This window comes from Cinclus cinclus, chromosome 18 (genome assembly GCF_963662255.1).
Source record: "Cinclus cinclus chromosome 18, bCinCin1.1, whole genome shotgun sequence".
Lineage (NCBI taxonomy): Eukaryota > Metazoa > Chordata > Aves > Passeriformes > Cinclidae > Cinclus > Cinclus cinclus.
The window spans coordinates 4,706,627-4,725,021 of record NC_085063.1 but is presented as its reverse complement, the minus strand read 5'-3'; positions in this window follow the sequence as shown (position 1 = coordinate 4,725,021).

Below are 18,395 nucleotides of genomic sequence, written 5' to 3'. Positions count from 1 at the left end.
ACAGACCCACAGTGGACAGTCTGTGTGCATCCTATAGGCTGACAGACAGAATTACCTCTAAGCCACCTTCCTTGAGTGAGCCAAATCCTCTGGATCTCCAGGAATTTACATATATAAATTTGAAGCTCACTGTGAATCAATTAAGTTGACTGAGTCCACATAATTAGGCTTTTCCTACACACATTTGTAAATACTGGCTGTGCTCAAGTGTAATGTCAATTGACTTTAACCCAAAATTTGTCCCCAGTGAGCAGCAAAACTCCAAGGGCTGTCCACAGGTCCAGATTTTGCTCCCCAAACCATGGCATTAAAGCTGTGAAGGATTGGGGTGGTTGACAAACACTCAGAATTTGCCTGGGTAAATGAGTAGTGCTGACTTTCTCTCCCAGGCCCACTGAATGCTGAGTGTGATTAAAGGCAAGTTGGGGAGGACTGCATGCTATTAATTCTATCAAGGAAATCTCCTGCTTTAGATTTAGATTTCGATTCATTAGATGTATATGGTTTGGTTTTTTTTCTATGGGAAGAGGAAATAGAAAAGCACCTTTGGTTGTGCTGTAACATCTGTGAGTACAGCTGGCTCTTTTTCTCTGTGTTCCACTTATTATGTGCAATTTGGATGTTTTCTTCTCCAAACTCAGATTAAAAACAAACAAACAAAAAAAAATCCCCCAAAACCAAAAAACCCAGCTCACCTCTACGGAGAAGAAACTTGCAATGGTTGTTATTACCTGGGCAAGGCCCTCTGGCAGAGTTAGGAATGTCCACACTCCTGTTCAGCCTGGGATGCAATGAGTGCTGTTATTTGTCAGCCTGCACATAATCAGGTCATTTTTCGTGTATTTTCTACACTTTCAAAGAAGTCTGGTGAGCAGATGGCACAATTCAAGGCCATAGATTTCGTGTAAAGGCACAGGCTGATTCCAGACCCAAAGCTGGTTGCAGCACAGTTGCTGTGTTCAGGGTAGAGCTCAGCTCTCCTTCTGCCTCTGCAGGGTGGGTTTGGGTTTGAGGGACTCCAGGCTGGGATAGAGTTATCCACCAGCAGCCTCACCTGGGTGGAAATGAGATTAAACACCTTTTCTGTTTGTAAATGGCTGAAACCATCTCTTGCTGGTCAGGACCAAATACATGGGCATGGAAACAGAGATGTCCAGGGTTTGTATGAGCTTTGCTTGATCTGTATGAGCTTGATTCATAAGTTTGACCAAGAAATTGAATGGTCCAGGTCTTATTTCTCCTGACTCTAAAGAGCAGCACCACTCCCACAGTGAAGGGGATGAAAAGCTTAACCCACAAATGCCCATGAAGTGGTTTGATGAAAAACAGAGAGGAAATTTGAAATGTTTGGCTTTCACCAAGATTTGAGCATCTCTTTCCAGACAGCTGGTCCAAAATAACATTTTGCTGTTAGAACAGAGGAAGCTTTGTGTGTGCTGGGACAAAGGCAGACCAGCTCCTCCTGGGAAGTGCATCTCCACCAGCCTCTTTGCAAAGCACAGCCTGGCACTTTTGCTGCTCCAGAGCTGAGCTTTAATAGCTCAAAACACAGGATGGTTTCTTTCAGCCTCACCTGGCTGCTGCCTGAGCCCTCCTGTTTGCCCCTGGGTTCTCCCAAAGAAACAATGAGTTACCTGGAAGAAAGAAAACCCGAATACAGTGTAGCACAAATATTAGTGACACCCCAGGAGAATTTCACCACACATGAAATGAATACACGGTATGTGAAAATTTTCATTCTTTCTTCCCATTTGCTTGAAGATTTCTCTTTTTGGTGCTGTGACAGCTGGAGAAATGCAGCCACTGCCAGAGCACTGCAGTTGCTGGGGAGTGGACAGCAGGACCCACTCTGAGCATTGCAGGGCTGTCATGGAGGTAGGAGAATTTTTGAGGGAATCCCTGGGGATGTGGGGAGACTCATCCTCTTCCCCAAGCTGAGCTGCTCATTTCTCTGGGGGAGCTGTGCTGAGGCACTTGGTCCCAAGCATGGATGGTCAATGGTTGGTGCTTCCTGCTCAGTTAGGACTGAGAGGGACTTGGAAGGTCTCCTTGAAGAACTCTTAGCTCCTGCACAGGTGTTCACTGTGTTCACTGTTCTGGCTTGACCAGAACTGATAAATGAGAGGACACGGACGTACACAGGTGTGTCTGGGGTGCTTGGGTGCTGTGATGCCTTTTGTACCTTTCGTATGGACAATTCCCTGCTGTCTGTCTGGATCAAAGCAGGAGCAGAGCTGTTTTCTCTGCATGCACAGCTCTCTGAGCTTTTGGGCAAAACTTAACCCAGCTGCGGAAACATTACCCAGGGTCATGGAGAGTTTTGTCTGGTGGGAAAAATGACAGAATCAAGGAGTGAGACAAGGTTGCCTGCTGCTTTTGTGGCATGTGCTCACATTTGTACAGGTGATGCTCCTGCTCCCTGGTGCCTGCTATCCTGACACGTGTGGTTGGAGGGCTGGCAGTGATCAGAGTGCTCCACTAACACCTTGCTTCTCCAGCTGTGCAGATGGGAGATCCATCCTCAGCTGTGATAGACATTGTCTCCTCGTGCAGATTCCTCAGGTGCAACACAGACTCAAGCTTGTCTGAACCTTGATGATAAGCTCTCCTTGTTAAAAGCTGTTATACTTGCTACTAGCTGAAGATAATTCTGACTGACTACAGCAGTTCTCCTCTGCATGTAATTGAATTCATATTCATCATAAAGCAATGAAAAATAAATTGTGTGTGTGTTTTTTTCCCCCTCATAAAGCAAGGCTTGCCGTTGGCTCTGCCTTCCCTCTAATCTTCCCCTCTGCAACTTATTGTAATAGAATTCATGGGAACAGAACAGCTGAAATAGATTGTGAGGTTTTGACCCACCTAGAAGAAAGTGAGTTTATTTCAATGCCAAGGAGGAACTTATTAATTCAGTTGGCTTCAAGGGGAGGCTAAAATCTTAGCTTAAGATTCCCCAGTATCAAAGAACAGCGCTGGCTCAGTTTTAGGGTGACTTTGGTGGTGTGACAGAGGACCTGTGCCTCAGGCTGTGGTGGGAATTGCTAAATCCTCTACAGATTCATTGGTCTGAGGCTAAACTCTTAAAAAAAAAATCACTGTTTCTGTGAAAGTTTTATTTATTATTTTGTGGCTATCTACTGTCCCTGGGGCAATGACATGAGCCTGGTGCAGAAGAGGAGAACTGGTGTGAGACTACAGGGACCAAATTCGAGGGCACTGCTGTGCCAGCTGCTCATTCCTATGCCTCATCCTGCCCTGCAGCTGGTGGCTGCTATCATGTTAGTCTGCTACAGAGATGTCCTCAAGGCAGATATCAAAATACCCTCTCTAAATTATTTTAGAAACCTTTCAGTCTGGGCATCTCAGAAAAGGCAGATTTTTGGTGGGAAGCTGGTCGGCCGAGCCCATCATCTCCCCCCATCCATGTTTACATTCTCCTTTTATTCTCCTGTCTTTGATAGGATGCAGAAGCTGGGAGCTGATGGTGCCTGTGAGCAGAGCTGCTGCTGAGGCCTGTCAGAAATGCTCTGACAGGAAAAAAAAGCAAGGTTTTCTGCAGCCCCTGGCTTTCTGCCAGCTGTGGGATAACTGCCTCACAGGCAGAGCATACCAGACAGTCCTAATGCACCAGAAAATTAGTGAGTTTTGTTCAACAAAGGGTCTAAATGTCTCTCTAGTTAATTAATACTTCCATTATAGTGAAATAATTTATTACATTTTAATACTTTCTGCATTTCTGCAGCTCGTGGAATGAACATTAGGAGAAGAAATAAGAGGGAACTTGTTGCTAATGGGTCCTGGGAGCTGTGAGTGAGCAGCAGGAGCTGGAGAGGTTGGGGCCATCTGTGAGGCAGAGATTCCTCTCTGATCAGTCCAAATGACAGGACCTGACCAAGAAATGGGATGAAGAGGGTTGATATAGAATTGTGCTCCGAGACGAACAAGCAGCAGCCTCCTCTGGGGACTTTTGCACTGGGTAGTTTGCTGTGGTGGCTGTGAAATATCTGAGGGAAGAGCTGAGGCTGTGAGGAAATAACTGCCTGCAACTCTAAAACAATTCATCTATCTTCTGCCTTGTGAGGGAAGTCGAGAATTAAAACCTGAAAAAGGGAGATTTGGTGCATGATGCAGTAACTGTGCTGGGCATTTGACAGTCTTTAGAAATTAGAAGCCTATTTCTGATGGCTGCTCCTTGGATTATTATATTAGGCATAAATATGGTCTGTGTTTCCACCCTTATAGATAGCTCTGATATTTTTTTTGTAGCTCAGTGATCATTTGCTGCTGAAGATAGGAGTTGTCACATGAGATCAGAAAAGTAGTTTCCTTAGGTCAGAACATTTCCCAGGCCAGTAGAGAGAGTTCAGAAGCCACCAGGTATCTGAACCCAGAGAAACAATATAAATTAAGTGTATTTGTGATATGAGTCTGATCCCCCTGTGAGCATCTTTTAATTTTCTGACAATGTCCCTCTTTTCTCATTAGAAGTTGGGCACTTCCAGTACTGCTAGGAACCAAAGTGTGACCAAGTAGAAAATCCAAGATGAATTGATGACTGAGCTGGAAAATGAAGCAGGAACTCAGTTCCTCCAGAGCACTGCAGGAGAGGGAGTTACCACTAAACCCTGTTTGGACTTCAGACGTTTAATGTTCAGGACATAGAGTCTTTGCACCTGGATCTTCCTCTGAAGGCCCAGAGAGAGGAAGTCAAAGAAAGGTGAAATATCCAAACTCCCGCTCCCATCCCTCCTGCAGGGATGTGCATCCTCTCCTGGTGGGTGGCTGCCATCCATCCATCCATCCATCCATCCATCCATCCATCCATCCATCATCCATCATCCATCCATCCATCCATCATCCATCCATCCATCATCCATCCATCCATCCATCCATCCATCCATCCATCCATCATCCATCATCCATCCATCCATCCATCCATCATCCATCATCCATCCATCCATCCATCCATCATCCATCATCCATCCATCCATCCATCATCCATCCATCCATCCATCCATCCATCATCCATCCATCCATCATCCATCCATCCATCATCCATCATCCATCCATCCATCAATCATCCATCCATCCATCCATCCATCCATCCATCCATCATCCATCCATCATCCATCCATCCATCCATCCATCCATCATCCATCCATCCATCCATCCACCCATCCATCCATCATCCATCCATCATCCATCCATCCATCATCCATCATCCATCATCCATCCATCCATCCATCCATCCATCCATCATCCATCATCCATCCATCCATCCATCCATCATCCATCATCCATCCATCCATCCATCCATCCATCATCCATCCATCCATCCATCCATCATCCATCATCCATCCATCCATCCATCCATCCATCATCCATCCATCCATCCATCCATCCATCATCCATCCATCATTCCATCCATCCATCCCAACATCCATCCATCCATCCATCCATCATCCATCCATCCATCCATCCATCCATCCATCCATCCATCCATCCATCCTTCCCTCCCTCCCTACCTCCCTCCATCCCTCCATCCATCCATCCATCCTCTGAACCCCAGAGCTGTTCAAGAGGAAAACCAGCTCTTGGCAGCTGCTTAAGCTGATTGTGTCCCTGTTCTGCCTGGTCACCCTGTGAATATCCCTTCCCTCCAGTTAATCAGCGCTCCAAATCAGAGCTATTGAGGAGAGCAACAATACAATTTCAAAGCCCAATCACCTTCATAATCGTCTCACTGTCAGCACATGGCTTTCTGGAGGGTGGAATTACAGACAGAGGAGGTGCAGGGTGGTTTTGCAATGGAAATGTTCCCTCCCTGGTGTGTGTGGGTCTGGTGAGCACACCCATGACTAACACGGGAGTGTGTGTGTTTGGCTCTTAAAGGCGGGCTAAGTGTTGGGCTCAGCAGGTGTGCACATGGCAAGCTCTGCATTTGAACAGAAAAATGCGTTAAAACCACAGTGGTGTGTCCCTGTGACACTGGTCAGTGTTTAAATGCACTCGATAGATGGAGAGGGCTCCCGTGGGGATGAGTTCCTGGTAGTCCCTGTGCTGGATGCTCTTCCTGGTGCTAAACTCACTGTCATCAGTTGTGCAAGCCACTTCCTTTTGTATTTTTAAATTAGCAGTGATTGGAAGAAATCTGAAGAATTCAAAGAATCTGCCTGAATTTGTGGGGGTGGTCGGTCATGGAACAGTCTGTTCAAGTCCAGGCTGATGCTCTGGCAAGATGAGGAAATCCCACTGCACATTGTCCATCTCTTCACCTCATCCCACCTGTCCTAGTTTGAAAGACAGGTGTTTGCCAAGGAAAACAGAAGCTTCCCTTTAGACTGAAAAAAAAAAAGTGATTCTTCCGATTATTATAATTTTGGAATTAAGAGAGCTCTCAGGCAAAGATATGGGGGTAGGAATAACAGTTCTTTACTAGTATATCTAACAAGACAAACAAGAACAACAACAGCTATGAAATTACCCACAAACAGAGCAGTAACTCAGTCCCAGTGTTTTTTGGCTGCAGGCACCTTTTCCCTGAGCTGCAGTTCCCGGTGCTGGGGGCGGGCGGGTCCCACAGAGCTGCAGGAGGGCTGGGGGTGATGGCAGAGCTGTCCCAGGGGGAGAGAGAGATGGAGAGAGAGCTCTCCGCTCACGGTGTGGGTCCCAGTGCTCAGCAGAGTGCTGGATGGTGGTAGTTCACAGAGAGAAGACAGCAGGGCAGGGTACCATAGTGGTTTCACGATGCTGGGATGGCAGGGATGGGACACAGGCGGCGATCGTCCTTCTCGTCCGAACTCCGCGGTGGAAATGGGCCGAGGCCCAGCCTTCCGCTTCCTCTTCTGGCTGTTTGAATCTCGTGGGGCTTCCCTCTTCCCTCCCCCCTCCCCTTGTCACCAGGACCCAGTCAACAGGTATCTTAGCATGACAATGGGGAAAATTCCACAGAGGGAAAAGGGAGAGAACAAACCCCCAACACCACCAAAAAAGGTTTGCACGTCCCAGTAGAAATTTTCAGTTTCAAGAGATGGGGATTTTCCTACCAAAACCTTTTTAACTGAAAAATTTCCACCTCTACTATCTATCCACTCATTCTCTTTAGCTTTCTCTCTCCCTCATCCCTGATGATGTGCAGCAGAGATAAACCTCTGTAATCTCCATGCTATGGAGGGGTCCATCTGGCACCTGCCACGAGTCCTACCCTCAGTTTTGGGGAGAGCACAAGAAGCAATGTCACCCCACAGCCCTCTGATGGCATCCCTTGGATCATTAACTCCTGACCACCACCACCACAGTGCAGGACTGATGGTAAATAATGCTGTGTTGTGATTCATCACCCCAGAGTTTAGATACTTATTACAATCTGCCTCTTACCTAAGGCACTAACCTGCAATTTTAATCCCCAACATTTGGGTGTGTAATGAGGCAATGATCTTCTGTCCTACATCCTGGTGTAACCTGTGATTTATAACGTGCTGGAAATACAAAATCAAATAAAAGGGAATAAAAATGAAACAGTGACAGGCTTTTGCCCTTCAACACGCAAAAAGTGTTGTGATGGCTTTAGGGTTTGCAAGGAAAACAACTGAATGTCTGCATGCTTGTATTTCAGGTTTTATACCAGTGTAAAGGTAATTTTCAAGGTTTTTTTGCCTTATGCTTTACAAAGCAGATCCTGATACGCACTGACTCAGAGGGAATGCTGTGAGCAGGATCAAGTCCCAGTAATTTCTGCCTTTGACTTACCCTGGGGTCATCAGGGGTCATGGACCAACCCTTGAGGCTTTGCAGTGGGGATCCAGGGGTTCGAAGTGCCATCCCATGCTGTTCTGGTGTCTTCAGCAAGTTTGGGGGAAATATCAGTGTTTGCCATGTACAACCCCTGGTTTAGAGGTGTGTGAATGAGGTAAAGGTGTGGGCAGGAAAAGATGGAATTTTATTTTTTATTTTTCCTCAGGAGTATATATGATTAAAGTTGAGGTGACATGAGAGAGTGAGCAGACAGCAAAAACCACAAAAATTTGGGATTTGAGCACTGAGAGAAGAATACAGATTTCCCTGGAGAACGACAGTGAGGAGGAAAGGTCGAAGTACCAAGATGGAAACAATCAATGTTACAGATTTTAAACTAGCAGCAAAAGCTATAAACATCTTCCTTTTGGCTGCTTGTCCAAGCAAGCCACTTTGGATGGAGGGTTTCCCATGTAATGAAAATTATATGATCTCATCTTGGAGACTGGAGTGATGTAATAACCATGTAGGGACTATTTTAATGTCTTTCATGGGTCATTGAAAACTGCCTGGCAAATTGGATCATGGACTACAGGGAACACTTCTGCTACAGCAGGAAAATGGTCTGGATATAATAAGTGACCGAAGGGTTTTGAAAAATCCCACCATATGTAACAGTTACTGATTTCAGCCATAAAAATATACCTTTTATTTTCCCTCTCTTATTTTTTTGTTGTGTTTTAATATAGTCTTTCCTTCTCATTCAATAACCCTCCTTATACCTTCATTCTCCCTCTATATTAAGACCTGACAATCCATTAAGGCAAATCCTATATTTTGAATTGCATCTAAATTGATAGTGGAGCATGGACTGCCTGCCTCAAAACCATTCTCTTCTGCTGGAGATTAGATGGATTTTCTTTCTGAAAACAAATGAAAATTTTGATTCTATGTGTCATTCAAACAGCAATTCCACCTTATTAAATGGTTCCAGGCAGTTGGTGCTGGGAACATTGTAATGAGGACTCCAGTTTGGCTGGAGTCAGTTGGCCAATTCCATGCTCTTTGACAGGAAATTCTGGCTGTGGCAAAGTGTGCAAACTGAAAACTACATAAAAACACAATGAAAAGAAATGTTTAATTATGTGACTAATATTTAAAGTGGTTTAGGATGGCAGCTGTTCCTTTCTGCATATTTCAATGCCTTAAGGGAAAACATTATTTCTTTTTTTTTATGTAGACCTTGGTGTTACAGCACCATTCACCTTCCCTCTCTAACATCCCAGATATCCCTGAAGTCATTGACAAAGAAAACCAGACATTAAATAAATGCTGGCTTAGACTAAAAGATTGCATTTCAATGGTGCACTAATCTTTTTCCTTTTCCCCAAACAGGTGCCATTTGTTTGACATATCCAAGGAAGAACATGGGCTTTGCAGTCTTCACTTCTAGGCATCGAGGCCAGCATCCTGGGGAAGTCCTGGCTCTATCCAGCACCAAAGGAAGGCTCCCTGTGATCCCAGGTGGAATTTCCTTAGACATGCTTTTCTCCACGGAAGGCCCACGGCCTGGAACACTTTCCTGAGGAAAGTACTTCCATCTCCATATATAAAATAGCACCGGTCAGGCTTGTTTTAATTCACACCTAAATCTCCAGTCAATCCCCAAATCACCGAGGAGCTGTCTGGGGTGTGCATTATAGACTCCTTGCTATATGAAGGTTACTGTGTGGAGAAAAGCAAGATTCATGCGGGGAGAGCAAACAGGCAGCACAGAAAGACTGTAGGTTTTTGGAAGTCAGATTAAAGTAAAGTAACACAGATTATGTTCATTTGCATGGGCCAGCCTTGCCTTTAAGTTAGTTCACCAAGCTGAAAGAGAGACAGGGGTTTTTTCTTGTGTTTCTCTTTGTCCGGATCTGATGTTTAATGAATGTGTAATTCAACCTCTGCTCCTGGAAGCTGCAAACAGCCGAATGCAAAGGGGTTGTGCAACACCCCAGCCTGGGGCAGTGGTTGGGTTAAGGTGTCTGGAGACACCAACAGCACAAAACCCATTACAGACTGCTCTAGTGGAAGGTGTCCTTGCACAGAGCAGAGAGGTTGGGACCGGATGGTCCCTTCTAATCCAAACTAATTTGTTATTCTATGATTCTACAGTGTCACGTTTTTGATTTTTGCTTTTTTGTGTGGGTGCTGGTTTTTGGTTTTGTTTTGTTTGTTTTTAAATTTCTAAATTCCAGTTGAAACATCTCATCTTTATTTCCAGATCACAGAACATTCTGAGTTGCAAGGGACCCACAAGGATCATCAGACCCAGCTCTCAACCTTGTTGTTATTATCACCACTCTTTAACCAGCCGAGTTGATCTCAGGTAGCTCCTGCCTGGAACCTACACAACAACTTTCAGGTTAAAACAAAAGGATTTTTTCCCCCCCTCCACAAGCTCTTCCTCCCCCAAATCCCCTTCACAGAAGCAGCTCTCTCCCAGCAGTGTCAGAACAGGCTGGGCAGCATCAGCTGGTGGTGACACAAAGGTGCCTGATGCAGAAAGGAGCTCAGAAATACCAGCCTTGCTGCTCACTCCTCTTCTGCTCCGGGCAAAGAGGGATTTTTAGGAGCTTTTCAGGTGGTTTGAGTGAAATCCCACGAAGAAGCCACCAGAGGGGGCAGCTGGTGCCGCCCAGCCCCGGAGAGCGGGTGCCAGCACAGCGCACATTGCTGCTGTTATTGATAGCTCTCTACCTATACTTATGTCAGTGGGGCTAATTAGCAGATGGAATTAGCCTACTGCTCTCGGTAACATAATTGTAAACAAATTCCCAACGTTTCACTCCCAGAGTAATGAGTTTCTCTTGGAAATACAAAAGATGAACTAATGATAATCTGGCAGTTTACAGCAGGAGGACAAACATTAATTATATGGGATTACGATGTTATCCTCCAATTTAAGTCAGTTTGGCATTTCTAGGCAGAGTTGGATCTTAAGAGTTCTGTAGACACTTATCTGAAGCATTTTATCTTTTTATTTTTATTTTTATTTTTTTTTTCTTTTCTGATTTTAAGCTGTCTTTTAGCTTTATCTTTTATCCACAGATCTAACCACCATCAGCTACTTTGAGGCAGACCCGCTAGGCCAGATGTTTTTTGCATAAGACAGTGGTATAATTGTGCCTGAAAAATATGTACAGTATTAAGCTTAATTTTCATTTAAAGATCACCATGCTGGGAGACAAGGTTGCTGCACATCCAGAGATGGAGCTCAGCTTTGACTGCATTTATCATGGAATCATTTAGGTTGCAAAAGACCTTTAAGATGATTGATAAGCTGTAGGTTTAAATATGGGATGTGGGATTTATTAAGGTCAAAGCCAGAAGAGTGGTGCAAATAATGCTGGGATTATAAAATATTCACTGAATAAGGTCATGTCAGCAAACTGGGCCATATATCTGTGTTTGTCATGGGGTTCCAGTGGCTGCTGATGGTCCCTGAGAGATTCCTTTGGGGTAAGGTGCAAATCCTGGATTTTTCAAATCAGTCCCTTCCACTGTCCCAGGCTGCTCCAGCCCCAATGTCCAGCCTGGCCTTGGACATTCCCAGGGATCCAGGGGCAGCCACAGCTGCTCTGGGCACCCTGTGCCAGGGGCTCAGCACCCTCCCAGGGAAGAATTTCTTTTTAAGATTTAATCTGATTTTTTTAACATTTACATTCACAGCTGTTCTCTGAAATTTTTCTGACCTTTCTCTTCCTCTTTGTAGCAGAGGAGCCCAACAGCTCTGGAGCACTCACAATATCTGCCAGCTGGGAATTGCCATAGAATGAGGGCTGAATGGGGCTGTGATTCCCTTTGGGGCCACACCAGTCTGCATCCAGCACTGCCATGTCTCACCTTCTTCCCTTTTCATAGAAGAATAATGGTGTTATCTTCCCTTTCCTGTGCTTTTTCAATCAGTGGAAACATCTCTTTCCTCAGTTCACCTAAGTAGGTGTCAGGAGTTGGGATCTTTGGGCTGAAATTCATACCTGAATGTGGGAACAAATTTTACAGAGAGATTTTTGTTATTTATTGGCAAGTCAAATACAAACAGCCAGGGACTGGCTCAGCTGAAAGTTAAGTCATCTGAAGTTTCTTTAGTTGGCTTTTTTTAATGGAATAACTAAATATTGCATTAATTTGTTTACTACTCTGGACTCAATCACATCCTTCCTTTTAGATGAAACATTTCATACTCCATAAAATTACTGATAAAATCAATCTTTAATTTTGTTTCTTTGTATGTCCATCTACTGTTCAGCACTTCCTCATGCAGGGTTGTTGCTGTCACTGAGCCCCAAACACATCTCACTGCAAACACCTTGTATTCAAAGTATTTGAGATGCAATTTTTCACAACAGGTGCCTTCCCACACTGACTTGGTTAGGAAAGAGTTCAGGCAAGAATATTTTGATTTTCCAATAAAGAGGATAAAGAGAAATGTTGTTTTACTCACCCTAACAGAAAAATAAACAAAACCAAAAAACTTCCAGCAGTCTCTCCTTTTAGGTGGTGCTCCTTGCTTTTGAGCTGGTATTTGAAACAAACCCCTGTTGGGGATTTTCCTGTTTTGAATCTACATCAATCGTGTTGCTCCATGCATTTGGAAAAACGCAGTGCATGGAAAATGAAGGTTTGCAAGATCTGTGCTGGAAACGCCGAGGTCTTGTTTCGATTGCACGGGAGGTGCTCATGTAGGACCAGGATCTCTGCTGTGCCGGGGGGGTGAGAGGCTGAGAACCTGCAGAACCCACAGGCACAGAGGGCAAAGAGCTGTCCCAGCATTCAGGGCCTCCTGGGGATGCTCAGGCAGGGGGACATGAGGAGCTGAGGGCTCTCTTTGGGATCGGATGATGCCTGTGGAATGGTCATGGCCAGGCTGGACTGGGATAATGTGGGAGTATGACAAATTTTAGAGCCTGGAGGGGTAAAACACACAAACCCCCAGGAACCTGCATTTTCTGTTTATCTCCCACCTTCTTCCCTTTGCATTGCCTTTAATCCTGAGAGCACCACAAGACAAGGAATCCTTAACAACCAAATCAATTGAGTCTCAGCCTATATTTAAATGAGGACAGTCCAATCTCAGAAGCTGAGCTGTCAGTTGCTTATTTTGTTATATTACTTTAATTGTGCTTATTTGGAATTAGAGAGCCAAATTCTCTACTGGCAGAAGCTATTGCCACTAGAAGGGATTTCAGCTATCAAAATCATGTTTGTTTTAGTGTTGTGTATTATTTATTAGCTTATAAAGCACCATTAGCAAATACCACTGCACAGTGATGGATCCTCATTAATTTTGCATTAATGCACATCCCATTGAATATATTCTAGAGTGTGGCACTGGGGTTTCTGGGCTGTTTTGCCACAGACCCACTGGTCTTGGCCTTTGCTGTGTCAGGTGAAGTGGGGTTAATGATACCTCCCTGAAATGGTGCTGTGGGAACAGGTAGGTCCTTTCACCTCCACAGCAGCACTCAGAGATCTTTCAGGGGAAGGAGGGTGTAAAAAAAGTATTTAAATCTGGATGGATTTGTGGGATAGCTCTTGGTATTCTAGATTTGTAAAGGAGGACAAAACAATCTGCAGATACTTATTTATGCTAAATACAAAAGCAGGGCTGGCAGAGGTAGAGCACACACTGGTTAGGAAGGGAGCCTGGATAACTTGGAGAGGGATCCCAGACTAGGGCAGAGCTTGTGTTGCATGATGGATGTGGCAGTCTTGCCTCTCTCAGATTTAAATCCTTTCTTCAGTTGTCTGGCCAGTTCAGTGTTTCATTCCAGAGCTGCCCACAGAAAAGACTCCTGAACAGGTAAGAATTTAAAGTTTCTTTAATTTGCATCCAGCCAAGAGGGCTGGAGTGAGAGTCCCATCTGGGTGAGTGCCCTGGAGCACTATGGAAGTGTAACAGGACTGGGGGAGTGCAGTGGTCAGTCAGAGCAGAGGAAACTCAGAACAAAGGGCAGTGACTGGGTAACAAATAGGCATGATGTGTTCGTTGACATTTGTGAGCTGAGAGGAGTCTCAGCTGGCTGAATGCTTATGGCTTCTCTGCATGCCTAAAGGAAAATAAGTATTTATTTCGCTTTTCTTTATGGTCAGTATCCACTAAGAACCATTTTCTGGCTGCTGTTAGCTGTGTGCTCTGGTGTTCATATCAGGAAAATAATGAGAAACTATTTCACACCCTGGAAATAAAGCATGAAATCCTGGCCCTCCAGAGCACTGCGCAAAGATTCCATTAACCCTTGAGGCACCAGGTTTTCATCCTCAATCCCTTAATTGAATGCCTCATCTTTACTGATCCTGGAAAGCTTTCTAAAAATTATATGTTTCTGAGCCTGTCACCAGGGAGTCAAAATGATCTTTTCACTCCTGTTTGGAGGAGAGGAGCCAGGGTTTGTTTAGTCATTTCTAAGTTGGAGCCTGTGGGATACTTGGCAGTAACAGCCTTAGGGGATGGTGCTATGGCCCCAGAATTCAGTCCCAGTTCTCTCTCACTGGGGCTGCCCTGGGCTGGTCCCAGGCACAGCCTTTCACTGCTGGGAATGTCAGAGCCTTGAGCTGGGCTCCACAGTCCCCCACTGTCCCCTTTGGTTTTTTCTCTCCTGGTTCAGTGAATGCCCTTAATGTTGCCCTCCCCACTTGGAGTGAGGTGCTGCCTATGCACAGACAATGGTGCTAAGGCCAGGATGGCCTGTGGAGGACCAGGGGTAGCATTTTTAAATAACCTGGCTGCTTTGAAACCTTTCTGAAGAGGGCTTGTGTTGCCCCCATCTCTGTCCAGGCAGAACTCAGGGCTCCTGGCAAACTTCACTTGAGTTATTCACTGTTCCCTCTTGCTGTTTGCTGCTGGTACATTCACAACTCCGGACATCCCTGATGTGTTTTCCCACCTCTCCCTTTCTCCATTTCCACCAAACATGTCTCTTCAAACAGTGAAGTGGATCTCCACAGGTGTGCAGGGATGCCCAGCTCCTCCCATGTGTGCCCCACAGCTTGGAACCAGCCTGGACATCCAAAGCTGCCCCGCTGTCGTGCTGCCTCCTCCCTCCCCGTGCCCTCCTGTGCCACCTGCCTGTGTGCAATTGCCAGGAGCAGCAGGTGCCCCGTGGCACCCCTGGCGGGTGGCTGCACGTCAGAGCAAGTGTTCCATGAAATCACAGAGCATCCTGGCAGATCACAGCCCATCCATGAAATCACAGAGCATCCTGGCAGATCACAGCCCATCTTCTCTCCTCTGCTGGCACCTTCCAGTCACTTTACACCTCTCAGGCTGCCGCTGCTCTGCATCTCTCAGCTCCTGGGGTGCTCCCCTTCCCTCTCTTTTTTTATGGGCTGTCACATTCACTAGAATGAAACACTGGTGTCTCAGCAAAGGGAAAATTTTGGGAAAACACTTTTTGTCAAAGCACAGCTGCTGAGATGAATCTGTTATTTCTGTGACCTCCTTGGACCCACCCCTTCCTCACACTTTGCTCTGTCTCTCACTGTCTCTTCCTAAAGTATCATTGACTTTTCAACTCCACACTTTCTGGAGTTGTCATTGTTGTGTTAGTCCCACCAAGGCATATTTCTAGAGGCAGAGGGAGTGGAGGAGGTATAAATACGAGAAGCAGCAAACCTGTTCTATAAAACCTGTCCCAGCTCTGTTTTTTTCGTGTGGGTGAGCATGGTCTGGGAAGGAGCCTTTGCTTGCATCAGCTCCAGGCTGCTCTGAGATATACAGAGAGCTTTATTTTTGGAGCCATGTCTGCAGGCAGCCTGATAATGGGATGGGTCCTGATTGTGCAGATATCCATCCAGCCTCCGTGCTGCTGTGCACACGGAAAGAGCAAGCTCGGGATGGATGAGCCAAGCCTGGAGTAGACTTGCAGTCAGATCCACTGTAGGCACAGATTTATACCAACTAAGGATCCAGTCTGTGCAATCTGGTTGAACCTTAATTTCTGCTCAGATTCCACTTTCCATTAGCACTCTGTGAGCATTTTCTTGACAGCAGAAATTTTTCACTCTCTTAGGGAAGGCAGTCACGTTTCAGGGAAGGCTCCTGTGTTCATCTCCACACCCGCCTGCACTCCGAGACAGGCACAGAGCTCTGCTTTGCATAATCACGTTGGTTCTTAACCATGGCAATATATTCAGATCTTCAGACACCTGCCAGCCAGACCCAACTCTCTCCAGCAGCCTCCCTGCTGGAAAAGCAATTATATTTGTGCAATTGGTGGAGGGTTTGTAGGAAACTGCTGCCCTAAAGGGAGATGAGAAGGTTTTTTTTGTGGTAACCATTGTAAGGGGAGAATTGCACCCAAACTTGTTATCAAGTAATCAAGAATAATTGTAAATTGCATCCAGCAAAGAAAAATAAATTTTAATTCATTAATGGGTGTGTTGATGGGCTTGGCTTTCATTTTGTGGTTGAGATACATCAACTTCTAGGGATGAAATTATTTGACTGGCAAAAGGAGACAGAACCTCTTTATCTCAGTCAAAATGTACAAATTTTTTAAAAACACAAAAGTAATCAGATCTTACCTCTCCTGTCCCATTTTTTTTTCTGCAGAAACTAGGCTGCAGCAACACTGCCAAGATCTCCCCACTTCTGCTCACTTGGGCTGAGCTGCTGACTGTTGTATCTCCTGCCCATGGCATCTCTATTTAAAAAGTCCATCTCTAATGAAACAGACTCAAGCAACAGTAATTGCACATTCAAATTCATAGTCCTTGCTGCTGGATCCTGGGGCACCTCACTGAATTTCAGCACCATTCCCTGTGGCTGGTACCTGGCAGGGAGAGCTGATGCCACCCTGGGTGAGGAGATAAACCAGCCCAGATCTCCTGGGGCTCGCCCAGGCCCTGAGACCCCGGGGTGCAGGAGTCACACGCGTGCTTTGCCTCTCTCTGTATTATTATTTAAAAAAAATATATAAAGCACTGCCACGTGACAGAGAGATGGGACTGCCACAAAGCTGAGGAAACAGACTTCTTTGGGAAAAGTTAAGTAGAAAATGCAACTGCTTCCAGTTCAAAGTATTTGTGGTCACTGGAAGGCAGTTTCACTTTCATCATGTACTCCAAGACCTTAAGTGACTTAAATGAGTAATTTAAGTTAAAAGAGGAGAAAATATTTTGTTGTTTGTTCTTTTATTTTTTTTTCTATTATTTTTTGAACATAAATGTCATTTGGATACCATGGATATGAAGAGCTGTAATGTTGGCTTTCTCTCTCATCTACATTGGAAAAAAAGGATAACATGTAGGGATGGAGCCAAAGTGTGACCTTGCTTAATGTATCCAGATGTAAAGCTGAAGTGAATCTCATAATATAAATCCAAATGTTTCGCATTCTCGCTTGTGTAAGAGAGATAAAAGTCTAACACAGAGGTTCCAAAAATCCTCCCAAACTTTCCAAGGCTCAGTCAGACCCACATGCATAGTCCAAAATAAATTGAATTTATTGGAATAGCTCCAAGATTATGTCTAGAGTGATTCCAAGACTTTTCATTTCTCCAATTCAAATGAGCCCTATTACACATCATGAATGTCTGCAGGAGAAGCACAGCCTATTTTATAAAGCCTCATTATATATTTTAATGCATGCAAGGTAAACATGAAAATGTCTCTTGGGCATTTTTTTGTTTCAGTTTTATAATTTCATTGTGCTCTTTGGTTACTTATGAAAAATCTTTAGAAAAAAAAAATCACCACTTTTGTGATGCTTATTTTAGATCCACGAGGGCTCTGTGTCAGACTCTGAGCTTCACAGGTCTGTTTAAGTGACTTAGGTGAGTCTGATTAATTGATGAAAATGCAACAAGCCCCCATGAGTAAAGTGACACCATTTGGGAAACCACTTCCCCCTGCAGCAGCTGCTCATCCACCGCAAAACTGATGTTGATTCTATCCTTTCCTGGAGCCTTCACTTCTGTCCCCCAATGGATGTCACAAAGCTGTGTGTGCCTTAACATCACCAGGCATCCCAGATCCCATCCCCAGACACCCCAGCTCACCCTGAACATGACCCCTGCTCTTCTACACTGCCTGATCCCACTGGTGGCATGAGAGGTCTGCCTGAGATGGGTGATCTCTTTCCAAGCCTGCTGGGGCTTCCACACCAGCTACAGACTGGTGAACAAGGTACAAGTACTCTTTGCTGCCACTGGGATGAAACACCTCTGGCCAGCTTTTTCACCTTGCTCCCATCACCTCTCTGCAGCTTTTTCCTGTGTGCTGCCCAGCATGGTGCAAATGAAGTCAATACAGAGGAAAAGTTTCCTTCAAGGAAACAGTGATGGGTTTGCTGGGGACCTGTGCTGTGTAGCTCATGGGTCAGTTCTGAGCTACAAAAAGAGGGAATTTCAGTTTCTTTCAGGACTGGACAAAGACATGAAGAGTAAAACCCAACTGGGTTTTCTTGGAACCAGCAGCCTTGAGCAGGATCTGTGTCACACTGGGCCAGGGGCCAGGCTGGCCCTGGTGAGTCAAAAGTAAGGCAGGGGTGTCCATGGACCAGCACAGGCCTTACACCTGAAATGTGCAGTGCACAGAGAAAATCCTACAGCGGAGATTTATGTCTCAGGGACCCACATTTTCCTTCACATAATGCAGAGAAAAATTCGGAT